This window comes from Stenella coeruleoalba (assembly GCF_951394435.1).
Source record: "Stenella coeruleoalba genome assembly, chromosome: 11".
Lineage (NCBI taxonomy): Eukaryota > Metazoa > Chordata > Mammalia > Artiodactyla > Delphinidae > Stenella > Stenella coeruleoalba.
Genome location: NC_137157.1, coordinates 64,569,299 through 64,589,568, shown reverse-complemented (window position 1 = coordinate 64,589,568; position 20,270 = coordinate 64,569,299). Strand labels below are relative to the sequence as shown.

Here is a 20,270-nt window from a genome sequence, read left to right as displayed (position 1 = left end):
GCCTGGAGGCCTCCTGGAGGCGGATGTGGTAGAAGCCCTCCTCGGGCAGAAGGGGCATCTTCTGAAGGACAACTGACGGGCGCTGCACTACTGCCTAAGGGGCAGCCCCAGTCCTCTTCCAGAAGCTGGAAAAGGAGAATTCCCTGCAGGCGGGAGCCTCTGGGGGAGGCGGCAACTCTGGGCACAGACTCCCACCAACTGCCCTCAGACACTAGTGGCCTGCGCTTCGGATGACGACATTTGGTAGGGAAATGCCGCTCCACCTGTTCAAATGCTGCCCGTTCTTTGAAGTCCAGCACGAGGCCATCTCCTCATGAAGCTCACCCTGACCACAGCCCCCTTACCATCCACAGCACCCACTCTGTGCCCCCCACCTCGACACTCCATTAATCCAGGTCTCTGCGGTGTCACGGCTAAGCCATGCCCATCTGCTCCTAACACCTTGCTGGGCACCTGGCATGCTCTGTTAGGAACTGGCGACTTGAACACAATGGCCCCCTGCCTAGCACACGGCATGCGTATTTCTCAGGGTTTGTGAGCCTCAAGGAACAGGAGTATGGGAGGCAGCCTCCCCTCCCCAGGATGTGGTAGCCCCCTACCCTGGACTCTCTTAGGACCTCCCCTTTCTTCTGCGGGACCTGGTCCTCCAAGAGAGGTTTCTGAACTGGACTTCCGGGTGCAGTCCCGGAGACTGTGTCTGGCCTGGAGTCCTTGGCCTCCAGTCCCTACCTCCTGGGAATTCTCCCCTAGCTCCCTCGGTCCCTGCCTGAGGGCTGGCCAGCAACACTCACGCGTGGGAGCACAGCCAGCTTCTCTGTGCCCAGCTCCCCTGGTAACCATGGGTTCCGGACACCGTGCACCCTGTGGATAGGACAAAAGCTAATGGCCCTGAACTCTGTCGTGTTTGTTACGGGGCCCAAAAGGGATGTTCTGTGATGATGATCTATGATGATATAAACTCTGTTCAGAAAAGCTGTGTGTGTGTGTGTGTGTGTGTGTGTGCGCGCGCGCGCGCGTGCGTGTGCGTGTGCGTGTGCGTGTGTGTGTGTGTGTGTGTTGCCGACAGGGGCAGCTTCTAAAAGCAATGCCTCGAAAAAGTTCTGCTTCTCCTCCAACCCCCTAGGTTTGTACTGAGAGCCTTTGGATTCAGAAGAGCCCAGAGCAACAGAGATAAGATCTGGGGGACAGCTCTCCTGTGTACCAGAGAGAGGAGAGTAACTAAAGGCACCCAGTCAGTGGCTGAACTGAAAGCAGAAGCGGCATCCCAGGCTTGGGGATGAATCTGGGGACCCCTCTTCTCATCAGCCCCTCTCAGAGCGCCGTTACCATTAATTTGGGGTCAGACTGAAATAAAATCAGGAGTGAATGGACCCGAGGGACAGAAAACACTGCGTAGGGCTGGACCCTTCTCCACACAGCTCCGGACCTGGGTGGAGAGCTCTCATTTCTGGAATCCTGGCCACCCCCCTATTTCTACCTTCTTTGGAAGCAACTCTGGTCAGGCTGAAGAGGCAGTTTACCTCGTGCTGCGGTTCCTATCAAGTCACCTTCCCCAACCAGACACCTGATCTTACCCAGAAATCCCACCCTAATGGGTCCACCCCGGCCCTCAGCAACCTCCAGGGCAGACACAAATGCCACTCTTCTGTCCCCTAAGCACAAGCTGGCCTCCCACTCCTCCCTTGTTGCCCCAGGCCCTCACCTGCCCAGCAGATGCGACTGGAAACCCGAGCCTGGCCTGACCGCCTGCTCTCCCAGTGCTGCCAGCCCTGCATCAGGGGAGGGCTTCCCCAGGAGCAACGCCACCCACAAGCCCCCTCCTGACGCCTCTGATGTCTTTGTCGAGGCTGTGTCCCCCTCCCTGGTCTCCTGAGGAGCTGAAAAAGGAGAAGCAGGCAGACCCAGGCCCTGCAGGCAGAGGAAAACAGGCAGGAGCAAGAGGCCAAGCCCTGCGTCCAGGGCGGACTCCCTCCACCACCCGCCTGCCCTCCTCAGCTCGGGTCTGCTTCCCCTGACATGGGCAGACGAAGTTTGACTTCGCGGGGGGCTGGCAAAGAAGACAAAGCTGGGGGTGAAATGGCTTCAGGAAGGTCCAAGAATAAATAAACAGAAGAGAGAACATCATGGTTGCCCGACTCTCTGACACTGAGTGAGGACTGTGCAGTGTACATTAGGACCTGATGGGGCTTTAGAGATTGTGCAGGCCAACACTCTCACTTCCCAGAGAGGGAAAGAAAGAGGGCAAGGGGCTATGTCATGGTCACCCAGCAGGTCAGTGGTACAGCCAGGCCAGACCAGACCAGTGCAGGGGGAAACCCAAGAAGTGGATCCCAAAAGCAGGTACTAAGTACCTCTGTGTGAGGTCACTGGTCCAGGTCTTTTTTTTTTTTTTTTGTGCGGTACACAGGCCTTTCACTGTTGTGGCCTCTCCCGTTACGGAGCATAGGCTCTGGACGCGCAGGCTCAGCGGCCATGGCTCACCGGCCCAGCCGCTCCGCAGCATGTGGGATCTTCCCGGACCGGGGCACGAACCCGTGTCCCCTGCATCGGCAGGCGGACTCTCAACCACTGCGCCACCAGGGAATCCCTGGTCCAGGTCTTGAAGGGATGGAAAAGTGAATAAAACCTGGCTCTCACTTTAAGGAGTTTAAGGTACAGCCCACAGGTGTTGTTTTTTTAATTGAAAAGTACACTACTTGCAGACACCACAGTAATTCAAAGAGCCCCTGAAAGTATGAAACCAGAAGTTTCTCACTCATCCAACTCCCTAGACCTTCCCTAGACTCAACCCCTTTTAACAGTTTCTTGTGTTCCCCTTCCAGAAATTCTCTGCTGGTTATTAATTCTATTGCTCAGTATCTTGGCACCAAGCTGCTTATTACTCAGATTTATCCAGAGCCCAGTGGGCTGCTCGCTGGCTGGAAACTCCTGCCCCATGAAGTGACAGAACTGAGGGTCCACAGAACAGAGGCCATTGGCTGTGAGGTCAGATGGACCTGGGTTCAAACTCTGACTCCCTCAGTGACCGGCAGGGAGAGCCAGGGACACATCGCAGCCTGGGCAAGCCTTGGCTATGCCTCTGAAATAAGAGGATAAAGAATATGGACGGGGAAGAGGCCATGTGAGATGAGCAGTGCTGTGTGTGAAGCAGGGAGCACATGGCGGGTGCTCCCACAGTGGTCGGGATTCACACTGCTTGCTCCCAGGCTAGTCTGCAGCCTCCCTCTGGCACAAGCATTTCGGTGTCTGATACCACCTGTGTCCTCCCCTCGTCTGCCACAGTCCACTGTCTCCCAGATGTAGTCCCGGTCCCATCTCTTATCCCGACTCTCCCAACCACAGGCTCTTCTCTTTCTCCACCCTCTGAACTTTTGCAAACTAACACTTTACTATGTGCCGGGAGTTGTTCTAAGTGGCCTACGTTTGCTAATTCGCCTAACCCTCATGACAAACCTATGAGGTGGTTACTGTTTTTATCCCCATTATATAGACTAGTCAACTGAGGCCCAGCAGTACTAAATAACTTGTCTGAAGGCACAGAACATGGGAGTGGCTGAGCTGGGACTCGAGCCAGGCAACTGGGCTCCAGAATCCATGTTCTCAAGCAATGCTCTCCGCTGCTGCTCCCCAGCACTTCCACTGCCACAGGCCAGCGGGGGGACAGCAAATGCAGGACCCGGCAGGGCACAGGGAAAGATCCAAAAATCCCATAGCCCCCCAGAGACCCGAGCCGGCGGCCAACTCCAGCCCTGCTGCAGGTTAGAGGGCAGAAGCTGCCTGTTCCACCTTTGGGCCCCCGTGAAGACAAGCCCCCCCAAATCACTTATAGATAGCAACTGTTGACTCTGCAGATTCTAAGAAATGATTTCGTACTGTACGTGGGGACAGGAGCCGGCGACCTTGGAAGAGCACCGGCTTCATCTTCCAGGCGGTCGGGTGCCCTGCCCTGTCCCTTCTTTAGTTGCTCCCGAGTCCCTCTGAGGCTTTCTCAAAGCACGCTCCGCTGGGAGGGCGGGCGGGGCGGGCAGAGGCTCGGCTCCCAGGTGAGCGGCCTGGGATGTGGACCTGCCCAGACAAAGGCCTCCAGTCAGGCCGAGGCAGGGGGCCGCCGCTCTGCAGGCTCAGCAGCTGTGCGCCAGGCGGGAGGCTGGACGTGAGGGCCGCAAGGCCGGCCCTCCGCCTCCGCAGCCAGCATGCCCCTTTCCCCGCGCCTGGGGCCCTGGGGCAGCTATTTTTAGCTCTTGACACCTGGGTATTTTGCAGCCGCAGGATGTCCGGTTTGGAGTCTCTTTCTGGGAATCCCACATGGGGCAGTTGTAAACAGCCCCACGCAGCGGCGGCCCGAGCTGGGAGCCGGCACCCCCCTTTCTGCTGTTTGAGATGAATCAAACAGGAAGCAGACGTAACCATGGCAGCGGCAGCTTGCGCTCCCTGGGGGTGGGAAAGCGTCCTCCCTGGCTCCTTGTCCCTGCCCCAAGTCCATTCCATTTTGTGGCCTCTCCTCACAGATGGCAGGGGGAGCTGGGCCGTTCTGAGTTGTGAGCGGCTGGCAGTTCCTGGGACTGGCGCTCCCTGGAGAGCCTCCCTGCCCTCTGGCAAAGAAAACCAGAAGTCCCTCCAAGCCCGGCCCGCCCCCGCTCCCGGGGCCTCTCGGACCACCACTCAGCCTTCCCTGGCTGCCCTCTGTGAAGGTGGGAAAGGGTGGGCAGAGCCACTTGCTCAGGGGCCCAGGGCGTGCAACATCCCTGAGCAGGCAGGTTCCTCCAGTCCCACGCCCAGACCCCTGGTCCAGCCTGCCCTAGGGTTTCCCAGGTCCCGAAAGGCCTCAAAAACCCCAGTTCCCACTTACCCTCACTCCCCTGTTCCCGGAGCACCAATCCCTGAAACAGGAAGTTCAGCATGATGTCTAACCACCATCTTTCCTATCATAAGCAAAACAGCCCGAGCAGTCAAGATGGGGCCCCCATCTGTAACACGGGGAGAAGAGTCGAGTTTCTATCAGCTTCTGCCTTTGTCTCTCCCCCTCCCCCACCCCCTGGTGCCCCACTTAGACCAGCTGCTCCCTCTTAGCCGCCCGCCAGCCCCAGCCAGTCTTTCTCAAGGGCCAGCGCTTGCCCCAACAGGAAGCACAGTCACCGCCCCGGGGCTGTCTCGGAGCCGCTCCTTTCTCCCCTCTGAGGTCTCCTGTTCATGCCCTCGCCCTCACTGATCCCTCAGCTTCTGGAGACCCTGCTTCCCTGCGCACCCCACCTCTGCCTCCCGCCGGTTCTGCCTCTCCCAGATGTGCCTTCCTGGCTCCCCTCACCTGTGCCACCCACGAGGCCACTCAGCCCACTCCCGAGACTGCCAGGGAAAAGCTTAAGCTATGATATTAATGTCCATCGTTATTATTTTATTATTAGCAGTAACTAGTAGTATTAGTATGATCAACAACCACGTGCTGAATGCTTACTGGGTGCTGGTTACTGTGCTGAGTGTCTGACTTGTACTATCTCCTTTGGTCCTCACAACCACCCCATGAGGTCGATACTGCTACCATCCTCACGTTACCAAGGAAGGAAACTGAGGCTCAGAGAGGTTAAGAAACTTGCCGAGGTCACACAGGTGGCAAGTGGGGCTTCTGGGACTCCAGAACCTAAGCTATAATCACTACACTGGTGTTTACAACTAGTCCCACCCACCGAGGTGAGGTAAGGCCACCAAGGGGTCACACAGGACACAGTGCGGTCCCAACATCTGAAGGCCTGGGCGTGACTCACATGTTCTCACAGTGCCGGTACTCCATCCAGAAAACAACAACAAAAATAAAAACTGAATCATATCTGCCCGTGTCCCTCACTTGCTTCTTCATGTCCAGGAGGCACTCCCCGACCCCATCCTCACTCCCTTTTTCATCTTACGTTTTCCCTGCTTTTTAAATGTACATATTACCATTTTATCATTTCCTGTAAGCTGCCCCCAGCAGGGTATAACTAAATGAGCAAACCCCCAGGTGCCAGGGAGCATCAATGCTGTGTGAAAGCCCTCTGGAAACTGTCAAGCCCTGTCTAAAATGCACGTTGCATAACCAGAGCAAGACCCCCCCCACCCCCCAGCGGCTACTTGGGAGTGAACCAAATCCCCCAGGGAGGGGATGGGTGCGCGCTCTCTCTCTCTCTCTCTCTCTCTCTCTCTCTTTCTCTCTCCCTCTCTTGCCCAGGCCTCACACACCCGGGCAGGCCGCGGGCAAGGATGGAGGTGCCCACAAGTGCAAAAGGGAGCACCCATCTTCAGGGCAGGCTCCCGGGAACTAGGAACAACACCAAACAGCCATCAGCACCCTTGGACCTGGGGCGGGGAGAGAGGCCACAGCGAGACCCCGGCCTGCTCCATGGCCTGGGGCATCACGGATATGAATCCGTGAATAGCAACAAGCTATGAATGCTGGCACTCACAGGGATGCCACATTAATATTCATGACAGTGAATACCAGATCCCCATCCCCGTGATGCCCCAGGATCCCACTCATTTTGCCTGTTATTTTTGGAAGATGGCAGAACTCTGTCGGGCAGATTCTCCAGGTGACACGATTCCCTTTTGTGGCCAGGGCTGCCCTTGAGACTCACTCAGCTGGGGTTTTTCCAGACCACAGATCCAGCCAGGGTGCTTAACACAGCTTTCAGGGAATTCAAAAGCCAGATGCACAGTCCTGGGTACAGATTTGGACAAACCAGCTGTGAAGGACAATTTCTAGCCAACTGCGAATGCGATGAGATGAAAATTTACTGCACTGGAAGGTGGAGATCACTGACTGAAAAGAATGGCATACGTGGTATGGCCTCGTTTTGGTAAGAAGCACGGTGTATAAAGGCATGTCAGGAGATGGGAAGGTGTACACTGAGGTACCGTGGCAGTGATCTCCCACTGCTGGGATCGGGATGTTTCTTATTCTTTCATTTTTGCTCCTCTGTGTTGTCTGATTGCCTACGATGCACAGGAACTGCCTCTGGAATAATAAAACAGAACTGATATGTGTATGTGCACCCACACGATATCAAGACGGCACTGCCAACGGGCGGCAAAGTCAGGATGCGACCTCTGGTTCCCGTGAGAACTGGGACGTAGGGCTTTCACTGATTCCACGTATTATATTCTTGGACCCCATATCGTCTGGAGTTCCGCATTATCTACAGCTCAGCATCCTCCGCTTCTCCCGAATCACACAGAGGGCCTAGCACAGGCCTGGGCACAAAGTCAGGACTGACTTAATGGATGCCTGTAGGCTGAATAATGATCATTTCCTGAAAGAAATGCCTGCTGCCTCTTCCAGGGCCACTGTGCTGGGAATACAGACTGCTGACATCACTGACCTTCTCATCCCTCCTCTGCCTCACGCTCCTCTTAAAAGCTGCCAGGGAGGGGGCTAAAATAAAGGTCACCCCAACAGATGCTGGCAAGGTACTTACTCCACAGCAGGGCCATCAGGGCCAGTCCCATCCCAGACCCTCCCCGGGGCCAGCTGGCAGCGAGGCCCTCAGGTTCCCCCGCATCCTGCCTCACTGGGAGAGGCCAGGGGTGGGGGAGTGAAAGAGAGAAGGGGTCCACCCTGCGACTTCTGGCTATAGACTCCTGCCGTTCCAGGCCCTTATGGGTGGAGGAATCTGGAACAGTGAATTTGGCCTGGTTTTTCCTGTGAACTGGGGCCGAGCCCAGTTTCTGTTCTTCATGTCTTTAACATTCCCTATCCCTGACCTTCAAAAATATGAACAATAACATCAATAACAGTGATAATATTCTGTGTGTACTGACTTCATACCAGACACGGTGCTAACCTTACTTACTTTAATCTTGAGAACAACTCCAGGAGCTTGAAACTACGATTATTTTCATATTACAGAGATGGAGAAACTGAGGCACAGAGAGCCGTGTGCCCAAAGTTACACTCAGTGGTTTGCAGGAGAAACGGGGACACTGCCACATTCCTCCCTCTGTGTCCTCACTCGGAAGGCCCTTCTGCCAAGCTCTGCAATGGGCACAGGAGAGTCGAGGGTGACCATTCTCATCTGTAGGGTGCATTAGAATCCACTGAGAGTTAACACGCGCATGTGAGCAAATCCCCACGTGAAAGACGAGGAAATCAAGTCTCAGAGCCCGTGGCAGCCTCGCAGGAGGTCCCAGAGCCATTCAGCTGGGATTCAAACCCAGGTCTTTGGTATGAGACCGGCAAGCTTCTTCCCCTCTATCACACAATCTCCTTGGCCCAACTCTCAAGATGGCTCTGAAGGCCTGGAAGGGAGATGCACAGCCTCTAGCACCCCGGAGATGAAGCCTGCGCCCAGCCCCTCGCCCGGTGGGGGTGGGGTGCTGTGCCAGCACCTCATCAGCGACTCCACCGACTCCACCGTGACTCACTCCTGGGACCCAGGGGAAACACAGCCCTGAGCTGCGGGCAAACACGGCCTGCCGCCTGCCCCGCCTCCAGCTCCCCGCCTCCACATTTGCTAACCGAAACCCGGCTGTTGCTATTTTTAACCCTCCAGCTCCCCCTGGCCTGGGGCTCCCCCCTTCACCCCACCCCCACCCCCTGCCCCAACCGGGTGCTACCAGCCCGTCATTCTGAGAGCAGTTCCACAACTTGAACGCCCAGGAGGGCGCAGCGGATGCCCGTGCAGGTTTGTGGGGCGAGCAAAACAAGACAGTTACGGCCCGTCGCCGAATTCCCCCACCCCGACGCTTTCCGAACCTGTGGCTCCCCGCCTGCCCCGCTTCTCCCTGTCATCCTGGCAGCGGGGGAGGGAGGAATGGGACTTCCAGGGCTGGGGGGGGGGGGGGGCCGCTGCAGGAGCCAGAGCTGGCCTCCTCGGGGTGCAAGAGAGCTGAGCTGGACTCCCGAAGAGAGATGGGGTCCCCCTCATTCCCTCCAGGGCACCAGCCTCGCCCTGAAAGCCCAGGGTCTCTGCCCACCAGGGTTTCCAATCCCTGCAGGCAACATGGGGAAAAAAGGAAGTGGCTGGTGAAGGGGTGGGGATGGAGAGTTTAGCCCAGGGCCCTCCTCATGGGATGTCCCCTCCCCATCCTGGGCAGAAGGCCTGGGAGACACAGGAGTCCAGGGGGTGACTGCACCCAGCAGCCTAAAGGAGGCCAGGGTTGAAAGACTCCAGGCAGCGGGTTGGAGGGTGGGAGGCCTGACGGGGCCTCTTCTCTCACGTGAGGGCTCCTCTGATATTCAGCTCTCTGAGCAAAGGGCCCGACCATCCTGCAGCTGCCAGCTCTGGGGCCCCAGGGAAGAGCTACCACGAGAAGAGCCCGGAGGTGAGAGGGTCTCAAGGCTGCTTGCTGATGTGAAAGTGAACGTCCTGAGACGGGGGTGAAGAGGTGGGGCTGCCAGGGAACCGGGGGGGGGGGGGCACTGCCTTCTAGCTGTCATCTGCTGCCCCCACCCAACACCTCCCAAGCCCCCCGCTCAGAGGCTCACCCAGTTTGAGGAGCAGAGTCCAAGGGCCCAGGAGCAGCTCTGGAGCGCCCAGCCAAAGATCTCCTCTGCTCCCTCTCTCCTGCCCCGGCCCCCCGCTCGGCCAGCCTCGGCCCTCCCTTTGCCCTGTCCTCGCTGGCCCCTGCCCCAGCCCTTCTTTCTGGTGTGTCCTCTCTTCCAGGGCCCAGCTCCTCTCTAAGCCTTGACACCCCCCCCCCCCGGGTGATTCCTGAGCCAGGTAAATAAATCCCAGTGGCCACAGAGGCAGCCAGGCTAGACCAAGAGAGGAGGGACTTGGCACTGGAGTTGTAGGGTGGGGAGATGGGAGGAAGGGAACGAGGTGGGAGGAAGGTGAGGCAGGAGGGTCAGGAATGGGCTGGCACTTGAGAGAGGCTGCCGCCTTCCCAACCCCTGACATGTCGACAGGGCCCTGGACTCGGCCCCACGACGGGGAAGAGGCTGCTCCCCCAGGCGCCGAAGCAGGCTGGGTCCAGCCCTGTCCAGCCCTCCCTCCTCCTCGCCCCTTCTGCCAGCCTCTGGGGATGGCTCGAGCAGCCGAGACCCTGCTGTTCCCTGCCAGGCAAAAGGCTAGAGATTGCGCTCCAGTCCCCTGCCAGCACTCAGCCCAGGTCTCTCACCTGGACCCAGGCGGTTGCCAAGAATGGCTCAGAAGCTCTGAGGGCTCACTTCTAGTCTGGGGGGGTGAGAGCAGGCATCGATGTCACTTCTCAAGCAGGCCTCCCCTGGCCGCCCTGTCTAGTTAGTGCCACCTTGTTATTCTCTATCGCTGCACCTGGTTCATTTCCTTCTTAGGGTTTAGCGCAATGGGTAACTAGGTGTATATACTCATTTCTTTACTTGCCTACTTGTCTTACTGTCTCCTCCACTAGAGTGGAAGTTCCCTGAGGGCAGATGCCCTGCCTCTGTGTTCACTGTGTATCTGTGCCTGGGACCTGGCACCCAGCAAGGCTCAGTAAGCATCCAGTGAGTAACGAAACAGCTGAATGCCTGGCTCAGTAAAGGGGGCCTTCTGGTTGCCAACCTCACTTTTAGGACTGACGAGCAACAGTTCCAGGACTTCCCCAGGGAGGAGGAAGCAGGATATAACAGGAAGAGCAAGGTCGGGAAGCCCGGGACCCCAGGGAAAAAGGTCAAGGCCCAGTAAGCATCCGCACCAGTCCCATGTGGTCCACGGCATCACGCTGAGTGTGGACATGTACACCGCAGGGGACGCATGGGTGGGTCCTGGATTGGTCTTGAAAGGCTTGAATTTTGTCCTGGTTCTTCCTCTTAATATCCCTGCGTCCTTGGACAAACCACATACCTTCTGTGGGTCTCAGTTTCCTCAAAAGAAAATATGAAGAGATTGGCAGTCCTCAAACACGGCTTTGCACCGGCTCACTGAAGCGCATGTCAAACTCCAGATTCCTAGGCCCAACCCCTGCGGACTCTGAGTCTATCTGAAATGGGGCCTGAAGATCTTTATTTTTCATACATTCCCAGGTGACTCTAAAGCAAATGCTCCGGGAACCGGCATTTGAGGAGGGATGAAAATGCTTTCCAGCAGATACCTGGACTTCCATTAAAAAAGCCACTCCTGGGCTCCCCTGGTGGCGCAGTGGTTGAGAGTCCGCCTGCCGATGCAGGGGACACGGGTTCGTGCCCTGGTCCGGGAAGATCCCACATGCCGCGGAGCGGCTGGGCCCGTGAGCCATGGCCGCTGAGCCTGCGCGTCCGGAGCCTGTGCTCCACAACGGGAGAGGCCACGACAGTGAGAGGCCCACGTACCCCAAAAAAAAAAAAAAAAAAAGCCACTCCTGCACAGGCATACGTCCCCCCAAAACGTGTCCACACACCCCACGCAGAGCCACGAATTGCAACGGTGCACAGCTCTACAGACGACACACATCTGCACTACACGTGTGCGTGTTCCCCAGACACCCAACAGAGAGCCACCACGTGGATCGCCACCTCTACATACACAGCCCAGGGGCACACATGCAGGCCCACCACCACATACCCAGCGTGCACACACACCCATCACATGCTGACCCACACTAAACAGACACTATCCTGAATTTATTTTGCCTCTGGGAACTGGTCCAGGACCAAAGGAGCTATGCTCTGCTGATGAAAACATCCCTCCCGCCTCTGCCACCCCCCACCCCTTGCCCCAGGCAGCATGCTGTCCAGCTCCCCCTTCGAAGGGGGAGAGCTGCTGGAGGACAGTGGGGAGATGGGATGAGGGGAGGCACAGAGCCCTCCCCAAAGTCCAGCAGGCCCTCTCTTTCCCGTCCCCCCGGGGAGGTGCAAAAGGGCCTCCACCCAGCCCAGCCCCCCACCCCGACCCCCAGTGCTCGCTCAACCCACTTGCCTAGATTCCCAAGCCCTGGGCCTAGGCGCCAAAATGGCAAAGGAGGTGGCCAGATTGAGGGACTCCTCCTAATACTCAGACCTCTAAGGAAAGGGCTGTCTGGGGGCATTTTCCTGCAGCTCGAAAGCCTGGGTCCCCCAGGGAAGGTTGCCACAGAAACAGGGGGAAATATCACAGGGAAACACAATACCCGGTAGGGTCACCTGCTGACCAGGCTTCCTGCTGTGTTGCCCACCCCCCATCTCATTGCCTTCTTGGCCTCCTGCTCTGGCCTTAGCCTAGGCCTCCTCACCAATGCTCTCCTTCCTGCCTCCCCTGGGTGAGGGAAAGCAGCCTTATGCAGAAACTCTGCCCCTTTTGGTTCCAAACAACAACATCAGGGATGGCCCAGAGCTGAGTCCCCCGCTTCTAATCCTACCAGCATCCCCACCACAGGAAATCAAAGCTTCCTGCCCCAGAGGAAGTGCCCCATCTAGTGAACAAATCCAACACATAAACGCACAGTCCCAGAGCCTTGGGGAGGACAGAGGCCAGCTCCCACGCCTTACCCCGGCCCTGTTTCCAGCAATACCCCACACCCCACTACAGGCCCCAGTCTCAACGCCGACTGAGGACAGGTCAGGGCCGAGGCGTGAAGGGGGCATGGGCAGGACCTGAGCCAGGCCAGGGGAGAAGAAGGCCAGGAGAATGGGCATGGGCAGAGTTAGAAGGTCTGGTCCCAGCCCTGCTCAGCCTGCCATTCCCTGGCTGGGTGACCCTGGGCCTTGCATTAGCTCATCTTCTCTCAGACCCCTGCCAACTTCAAAATTACTAGCTCTTAAAATGAAAGGTCAGGAGAAGGAAGACAAAGAGATGCCAGGGGTTACGCAGGCTTTGGCCTTGGGCAAGGACGCCTGCAGCTACAGGAGGGTCCCCGCTCGTACGCCCATCACACATGCATTTCTCACTTCCAAGGGCTTCATATCCGAATTGAGGAGAGGATGGACGAAGAGAAAGTTCCAACTCTCATTCCCAGACCAGGATGAAAGCTGGGGTCCATTATTCCTGAAGGAAGTGGTCGGCATAAGAGCCCCCACCGATCCATCTCCTCCTCTGTGGTCATTTTACTGATGGGGAAACTGAGCTCCAGCATAAAAGCGGAGCGACCAGTTTAGATTCTTGGAATAGTCAGTGCAAGACCTGAATGCAACCTTCTCAGCCTCGGGATCACAGCTTAAGACTTGGTGGCCAGAGAGACACCCATCCCTGGGCTCAAGCTAAGGAACACAGAGACCTCGGGAGAACACTTCCCGGGGCCATTCCAGATGTTATACCAAGAAGCAGCTGTGAGCCTGGCCAAGCCAGGGATGAGAACCATCAGGGGACTAAAGGCAGGGGAGGAGTCCCAGCAGGTCCAGGACCTGGTTCCAGTCCAGGTTCACTGGGAAGAACACAGCAAGACTGCTTTGTGCCTTAGTTTCCCCAGAAGTGACTCCACAGAGGAGGAAACTTACTTATTAATTCAGGTGCGTAGAGGGAACAGAGAGCAGAGTAGGGAGGCTGAGATGCTGAGCAAGGAGGAGCTAAGAGATGTGTAGTAGAGGCTGGAGAAGGAGCTTCCGAGAGGGCTGGTATGAGGACAGGAGTGTGTGGCAGGCTAAACCCCTTGGAGGACCTGGCCTGTGGGGTGCTATGGGGGAGAAATGGGCCACCGAGGTGGCCCATTGGGAGGTAGGAAACTGAGTCACATTCTCTTTGCTTTCAGCCCAGTGGCTGGGCAGGGGTCTTAGGAAGGTTCCCGTGGATCCAGGTGCAAGTCCAGGGAACAGGCTGATGAATCCAGATGTTGAGTCCCCAGCAGGGCCACTGAAACTGGCAGGCAGAGCTGGGCCTCAAGCAGATGTTGAATGAGGGTGTGGGGAGGGATGGGCAGCAGCAAGACAGCCAGTGTCCAGATGCAGGGGGAGCCCTCTGGGGTATGCAGGACAGCCAGCAGGGACGGGGAATGGCCTGGACTTGGTGGGAGGAGCACCAGTGGCTGGCAAGGTCAGATCCGAATGGGTAGCCTGGGCAGCGGGAGGGAAGGAAATGGGGGTAGGGGGAGCTGGGCGGCCTGCAAGCCCCAGAGGTCGGTCTCTCTCTCTTTCTCTCTCTCTCAGCCCACAGGCCTAGAAACTCTGGGCGTCAGGGCCCAGCCCAGCTGCCAGATTTGCCGCCTGCTCTTACTCCCCAGGACCAACAGACCGCAGGCTTGGGGGGCACACATCCTGTCCCCCACCACTCACTACACAGCCTGCGGTCACCATCTTCCCGCGCCCCTCCAGCACCTCCGCAGCTCACTCGGGCACAGGTGTCTCTTCACCCTGATGGGTGAGCAAAGGTGGGGGGCGGGGGCGGTGCTGAGAGAAACCTCGCTGTCAGAGACCCTCCCTCCCAGGGATCACACTCTCCCCAGCGGAGGGGTCGGAGTACGGTCCGGCCGGGATTCGCGGGATGGGGGCGCTGATGTCCGGGGCTAAGAGCCCGGCCCCAACTCAATGGGTCCTGCCCTTTGCCCTGCGCTTCCCAACCTTCCGCTCCGGAGCACCGCCCCCTCCCGGGGCCGCGGCAGCCGTCCCTCACTCCCGGGTCCCCCGGTCCGCTCTCCCCGCAAACGGGGGTGATGGGACGCCGGGCCCGCGCACCGGCGGCCCGGGGCCTCCAACTCCCTCCCTCGGGCCTGTCGCTGCCCCGCGGCTGGCGGATGTGGGCGCCCCGCTGGAGGCCCGAACCCTCCGGCCCCGGAACCAGCCCGGGCCGGGAGCCTGCCAGAGCCCCGCGGAGACGGGCGGGGCGGGCACGGGCGGGGGGGGCGCACGCCGGGCCGGGCCCGCGGGGCCGCCCGGAGCCCGAGCCGGAGCCCGAGCCGGAGCCCGAGCCCGGGCGGGCGGCGCTGGGTGCCGCGCGCAGGGCGGGGCGGGCGGGGGGCGACAGCCCAGTACTCACCAGCGCCGGGGCTGTGCATCCAGGGGCCGGGGCCCTCAGAGCGGGGGGCTCATGGCGGGGCGGGGGGCTGGGGCGCCGGCCTCACATCCCCCCGGTCGCCGGAGGCTGCGGAGCGACTGTGAGACGGCGAGAGGAAGGGAGGGGGCCGGGAGGGGGAGGGCCCTGGCAGCCCGGCCGGCCGGGTAGGATGACAATGGAAGGAAATGCTTTATCTGAGTCTGAGAGCGGGCCAAGGGGGAGGGGAGGGAGGGGGCCGGCGCTCGCGGCCCGGGGACACACCACCTCGCAGACACGGCGCGGCGCCCGGGCTGGCGGGCGGCGGACACCCCGCGCGGCCGGCTCGCGGGGAGGCAGCGCCGAACCCGGAACGTGGGACGCGGCCCCGACCCGCCCGCGGATGCCGCGCTGCCGCCCAGCCCCGGCCGCCGCGCGGCGCAGCGACCCGCGCACAATTCCCGGAAACTCAGATACCTGAGCGCACGCACCCTCGCAGACAGCACGTACGCGAGCACACATCCATGTTTACCCGGGGCAGACTCGTTCACACAGACACTCTGCAGGGGAGGACCCCCGCGCTCACAAGCACACATACGTACGGCCCACCAGCCAACAGTTACACAGGGGGACGGCGGGACACGCGTGGAGCCCCCGGTCCCGGCGAGGAGTCCCAGACAGACACCCCCGCCCCCCGCCCCAAGCACGACTTGCCTGAGGAAAGTTCCAGGATCTGATTTGAATCACTGCCCAGCCCTCCCCCTCTGCCACCTCCTCCCCCCCCCCCCGCCCCGACCTCGCCAGCTGAGGGGAATCGAAGGGTCCAGCCTGTTCCTATTAAAAGAAAAAGGGGGGTGGGGGTGGTGCGGATTTTGAAAGTTCTCTTTTTTTAAAGAAATTTCTCAAGGGATTTCCTTCCCTCCTCTCCTCTTCCTCTCTTCCTCCCATTCCTCTCCCCCCACCACCCTCCCCCCTACTTTCCCCCTCCCGGTCCCTATGAGTCAAACTTCAGCAATGTGCCCAGTGTCTCCCAGTGCATTACAGCGGATCACAGAAATGTTCCAGTCTGTGAGTCGGAATGCAGCCGCCTCCAGCCCTCCCTCAGCTAATAAACTCAGCTCCGGGCTGGCTTTACGCAGCAGCCCTCCCTGCCCCCCCTCCCTTTTAGCGGGACCAGAAGGTCAGAGTCAGGGGTCAGGGGCTGAGGACCTCGCCATTGTGCTTCCCGGCCTAGTGTATGAGCCCTGTCGCCTTTGGCAATCTGCTGGGTCGGAGGCACGGCGGCTCCCGGGAAGGGGAGAGGTCTGCAACGGAAACGCTGGGCTCTCCTGCGCTGGGGGCCTCGCTGCTAGAAGGCAAGAGTGCAGCTTCCCTCCGTTCCCATCCTGCCTCCCTCGGTCCTGCAAAGCCAGAGTCCCGGATTCTACAGAAGAAGAAGAAGAAATTGAGGCTGAGCCAGCGGCGGAGCCATGACAAATTAGAAGCAAGAGTCCCAGTGGCCTAGGGGGGCTTGGCCGTGCCAAGGTCCAATATGACCATAGACTCCTTGCTCCCGCCAGACCGGCTCCGGCCTCACCACCTGTTGCTCCCGCTTCCTACTTCAGGCCTTTTCCTGGTCCCAGCGCTCACTCAGCAGGCAGGTCCAACCCCTCTGCGCTTGTTCACTTATCCTCACAGACCCCTTTCCTGGCATCCAAAGTCTCCTACAGCATGGCGCCGCACTACACGCATCTCTCTCTCTCTTCCCACCCCTTCTGCTGTTCTGCTCAGTACCTCCTGGTACTTAGTGCTCACTGATGTTAGTTGCTATGATTACTGTTATTATTTCAGCCATACTGGGCTACTGGCTGCTCCCCATCGTGTCCTCATGCTTTCCCACTCCCCTACTTTGGCTCAGCGCATTCCCTCCCAGCCCCTTCCTCCTCCTGTTGAAATCTGTCCAATCCTCAACGTCTATATCACCTTCTCCAGGAACCTTTCCCTGATTCCCATAGCCAGAGAGATTCTTTCCTTCCCTCGAAGGACCCCACTCCAGCACCTTGTCAATCTTTCCCTGTACTTTGACCGTCACCCACTGTATACTTGTCTCAACTCTCTCCTCCTTCCCAAGAACGTTCAAGAGTGGACATCCCCTGAGCCCAGCTATGGCCTTAGTCATGGGTGCATTCCTTGTAGTGTCTTGCTGAGTACCTTGCACAGAATTCAGACTCCCTCTGAGTTATTTGTTAAATTGGAACAGATGTTCATGGCCTTCAAGGACCATCCCCCAGCTGGACACTCCCAATATACCTTTTTTCCCTATGACTCCCCATACTGACTCTGAAAGACACATGTTCTTCCACCTCAGGTGTGTTTTTCCCAGCACCGCCCCCCCACTTCCTAATTGAATCCCTCTCCTTGCCCACAGCCTCCAGGAAAATGGCTTGGTTGCTTCAGACTCGCAGCCTCTCCCCTGCTTTTTTTCTCCTTTAGCCTCACAATGCCCCCTCCTGACACCCCCCCCCCCAGGACTCCCGTAGTTATTTCTGGACTGAAATCAGGCCCTTGTTTGCTCATGTCTATCATGTGCATCATTCATGGATTTGTTTGTGAGTTTTCTTTTTCTTTTTGACCTAATCACTGAGTTCCAGGAGGTTTGAGCACAAAGGGTATCTCCTCCTGCCTCTGCGTGTCCCCACATTACCCAGCACATGGCTTTCTACACACACCAGAGCTCCCTGCCCCCGAAGTCTAGGCAGAGAGAAAGACAGCAGGTGAGTCCTCCAACCAGGAAGCTGGACTGTGCCCCTCCTTCTCTTGCCCCTTTACTTACCATCCCCCCATCCCCACCCAGAGGACAAGGCTTAAGCCAGTTTCTAAATCACACGTCCCTTTCTGGGATGTGTTAGAGAGCCTCCAGGAAAGAGACATGAGGCGGAAGAGTGCAGGCTACCTCTCTCTCCTCTACCCTGGTTACCATGGGGAGGTTTTTGGTTGTTGTTGTTGTTTTTCTTTTTCTTTTTTTGCGGTACACGGGCCTCTCACTGCTGTGGCCTCTCCCGTTGCGGAGCACAGGCTCCAGACGCGCAGGCTCAGCGGCCATGGCTCACGGGCCCAGCCGCTCCGCGGCATGTGGGATCTTCCCGGACTGGGGCACGAACCTGTGTCCCCTGCATTGGCAGGCGGACTCTCAATCACTGCGCCACCAGGGAAGCCCTTTTTTTTTTTTTTTTTTTTTTTTAAAGGTTCTTGAGTGCAGACCTCTCACAGACTGCTCAACTAAGCACCTGGCAGAAGACATTAGTCCCATAGGACCTGCCTTGGCTTCCTGGCATCTTCCTTGAGTCTCTGGCCAGTACAAAGCGTGAGGGCACCCGCCTTCTGCTTTCTTTGGGGCTCTGGGTCTACTTGACATTCTCTTTCTCCTTCTTCTCTCCTCCCCTTCCTTAGCTACCTTTTACTGACTATTTCCCATGTAGCAGCCCTATGCCATCCCCCTGGCAAGCATTAGATCATTTATTCTTCAGTTATCCTTGTTATGCTTGTGATTAAAGTAAGGCTCATAACCGTTGAGAAACCTGACCAAAGATACACAGCTAGTAAGTGATGAGGCCATTCACTTACTCAACGAGTGTTTTTGGGTGCCCTCCTCGTGCCAGGGTTCAAAGCTCCATCCAAAGTCTTCTGGTCTGAACCTCAGGCCTCTGAGACCACTCCTGACCCAGTTTTCTAGATGTGGTAGCTGAAGCCACAACCCCTCGCCTAACCCGCACTTCCCCCACACTCTCCACAAGGCCAATCAGAAGGTGTTGATCCCTGGCCTGGGTGAGATCTCAGAGGGACAGCACTTCCTTGGGTGGGTTCGGCGTTGCATTCCAGTTTCTGAACCTAGAATCAGGTGCCAATGCGCAGGATTTGGACTTCCACATAAATAGGGGCAGTAGATCCCCCACTCCATAGAGGGTTTCATGGGATCAGATGTAACAAGTGGAAGGAAGGAAGGAAGGGAGGGAGGGAGGGAGGGAGGGAGGGTAATTAGGATTTACTGAGCATCTTTTTTGTATCATGTGCTGTTCAAGGCCCTTTCACTTATATCTCATTATCATCCCCTTTGTTTTAGTTAGCAAACTAAAGCTCAGAAAGACAAAATGATTTGCCCAAGGCCATAGAACCGGTAAGTGACTTAATCCCAAATATGCCTGATTCAGAGCCTGTGCAGTTTCTTCTAGCAGGTCAAAACAGTGCAGAAGCTGCAGTCAGGTCTCCCGCTCCAGTGCAGCCTGGTTACTAGAGGTCCCGCTCATCTAGCAGTGACATTCTAGATGTCAAGTTTCCTTCCTCACTGACCCCAGCCTTGTCCTCTCATCCCCGGTTGCCACCTTTGTCTGCTACATTGCCCAGTAGGGATCAGAGGAGCTATGTAAGTATTCTGGTTAGGATTGAGGGCTGTGGCTTTGGGGTACAGCTAGGCAGATCCCATCCAGGATTTTAGGATCTGACAGAAGAGGCCATATATCCTCCTGGGCCAGAATTGGATAGATAAATCAGGAAGAGGCTGGGGCATGGCTACAAGTTCAGATAGCCTGAGCTGGGAGGTGAGATGCCTGTGGGGGCAGAGGCAGGTGGAGAGAACTAAGCAAGTTCCTTCCCTGTCCCCCTACCTCCCTCCAGTGTCAACAAAGGTGATGTGGTTTCCCCTGTGGTCTGTTGCCCTAGACACCTGCAGTTCTGAGTATATATGTGTATGTGTCTATGTGCCGACCATGCCACGGGGGGACACAAGGAGAAAGCAGTGGGACAGTATGGGGAGCGGCAGAAAGCCAAAGGCAAGGTCTCCTCAACCCCAAGGTGAAGAATGCACAGTGAACGAGGAAGACGGCAGAGGCCACCCCCTTGGCTACCCCAGGTCCCGGCCAGGAACCTCAGGAGAGCATCGTGGGTGTCAGGGCCCTGGGCTGGGACGAGGAGGCAGGGAACTTGAGTTCTGCCATTAACTTCCTGGGTCAAACGTTTCTAAGTCTCAGTTTCCTGCTCTGTAAAATAGCAAGGCTTTGGTTACCTACCTCACAGGGCTGGTCTGAGATCATATGAATAATATATGCAAAAGTTTGTACCACTTTGAGTTTTAGAACTATTACAATTGCCCCCCCCCACACACACACACCACAGTGGAGATAAAAAACAAAAGCAAAAATGAAAACAAAAACACAGCCTCTGCCCTCATATTGATCACATTGTATTGAGGAAATAAAACACATAAAATACTTGAAAGCCTCTTGTGAAGCCAACTATTTCAAAAACTCTCACTACTGTGTGATCTTGGCCAAGTTAAGACCTCTCTGGGCCTCAGGTTGGTCTCTCATCTATCAAATGAGAGAGCTGGTTTAGATCATCTCTACTTATTTTTCTGAGTCTAAAAGCAGTTTTCTGATCGTGTTATTTCGAGTGCAAATGAGTACATGACAAAGAGGAAAGACCTGAGCAGATCACAGCCGAAATGAAGTTGGT

The 20,270-nt window shown here is 57.4% G+C and overlaps 1 protein-coding gene across 5 annotated transcripts in view; it reads right to left on the bottom strand.

Annotated features, from left to right (window-relative positions):
• HDAC7 (histone deacetylase 7) overlaps positions 1–14,795 on the bottom strand; it is a 35,264-nt gene extending 20,469 nt beyond the window's left edge. For all 5 annotated transcript variants that reach the window (XM_079936781.1, XM_079936782.1, XM_079936783.1 and 2 more), the window contains exon 1: positions 14,790–14,795. The gene's annotated coding sequence lies outside the window, so the exon portion shown is untranslated. The remainder of the gene's footprint in view (positions 1–14,789) is intronic.
• Between the last annotated feature and the right edge of the window lie 5,475 nt (positions 14,796–20,270).